The sequence below is a fragment of the Leptonychotes weddellii genome, chromosome 9 (genome assembly GCF_054177405.1).
Source record: "Leptonychotes weddellii isolate Sample4059 chromosome 9, ASM5417740v2, whole genome shotgun sequence".
Taxonomy (NCBI): Eukaryota; Metazoa; Chordata; class Mammalia; order Carnivora; family Phocidae; genus Leptonychotes; species Leptonychotes weddellii.
Window position 1 is genome coordinate 81,494,427 of NC_138377.1, and position 1,783 is coordinate 81,496,209.

Here is a 1,783-nt window from a genome sequence, read left to right on the forward strand (position 1 = left end):
ACCCAGGGCCCCTATTAGTTATTAGTGTTGCTTATTTATTTATTTATTTATTTATTATTATTTTTTAAAGATTTTATTTATTCATTTGAGACACAGAGATACGGAGAGAGAGAGAGCATGAGCAGGGGGGAGACAGAGGGAGAGGGAGAAGCAGGCTCCCTGCTGAGCAGAAAGCCCTATGCGGGGCTCGATCCCAGGACCCTGGAATCATGACCTGAGTCGAAGGCAGACGCCTAACCATCTGAGCCACCTAGGCGCCCCTATTTATTTATTATTAACATATAATGTAGTATTTGTTTCAGGGGTACAGGTCTGTGATTCATCAGTCTTACACAATACACAACACTCACCATAGCACATACCCTCCCTAATGTATTTTATTTTTTTTAGAGAGAGAGAGTGGGAGTGCGTGTGTGCATGTATGTCAGGGGAGGGAGAGTGGGGGAGGAACAAGGGGACGGGGAGAGAGAATCCCAAGCAGGCTCCGCGCTGGGCATGGGGCGCTATCTCACGACCCTGAGGTCATGACCTGAGCCAAAATCAAGAGTCAGACTCTTAACCTACTGAGCCAGCCAGGTGCCCCTTCTTGCTGAATTTAAAGGTAACTTCCTATTGCTTTCTTTACACTGGTTTAACTTCTAGACTTGAATTGGTAGCATGAGCCACAGGTAACTATTTGAATTTAAATTAATGAAATTTCAAATCAGGGAAATGAAAATCGAAACCACAATGAGATCTTACCTCACACCTGTCAGAATGGCTAAAATCGAAACCATAAGAAATAGCAAGTGTTGGTGAGGATGTGGACAAAAAGAAACCCTCATATGCTATTGGTGGAAATGCAAACTGGTGCAGCCACTGGGGAAAATAGAATGGAGATTCCTCAAAAAATTACAAATAGAAATATCCTATGATCCAAAAATTCCATACTGGGTATTTACCCAAAGAAAATGAAAACACTAATTCAAAAAGATACATGCACCCCTAGTTTTACAGCAGCATTATTTACAATAGCCAAGATATGGAAGCAACCTAAGAATCCATCAATAAGGAAGATGTGGTATATGTATGACAGAATATTACACAGCCATAAAAAGGATGAGACTGCCATTTGTGACAACATGGATGGACCTAGAGGGTACTATGCTAAGTGAAATAAGTCAGATTGAGAAAGACAAATACCATGTGATTTCACTATTATGTGGAATTAAAAAAAACCCAAATGAATAAACAAACAAAAAGCAGAATCAGAACCATAAATAAAGAGAACAAACTGATGGTTGCTGGAGGGGAGGGCAGTGGCAAAATGGGTAAAGGGGAGTGGGAAATAGAGGTTTCCAGTTGTGGAATGAAGAAGACATGGGAATAAAAGGCATGGCATAAGGAATATAGTAAAAAATATTGTAGTAGTGTTATATGGTGACACATGGTAGCTACATGTGTGGTAAGCAGAGCATAATGGATAAAATTGTCAAATCATTATGTTGAACACCTGAAATTAATGTAACACTGTGTGTCAACCACTCAAATAAAAATAAAAAACTAATTAAATTTAAATAAAATTAATTTAAATTATTAAAATAAAATTAAAAATTCAGTTCTTGGGGCACCTGGGTGGCTCAGTCGGTTAAGGGTCTGCCTTCAACTCAGGTCATGATCCGGGGGTCCTGGGATCGAGCCCCACGTTGGGCTCCCAGGTCAGTGGGGAGCCTGCTTCTCCCTCTCCCTCTGCCTGCCCCTCTGCTTACTTGTGCTATCTCTCTGTCAAATAAATAAATAAAAT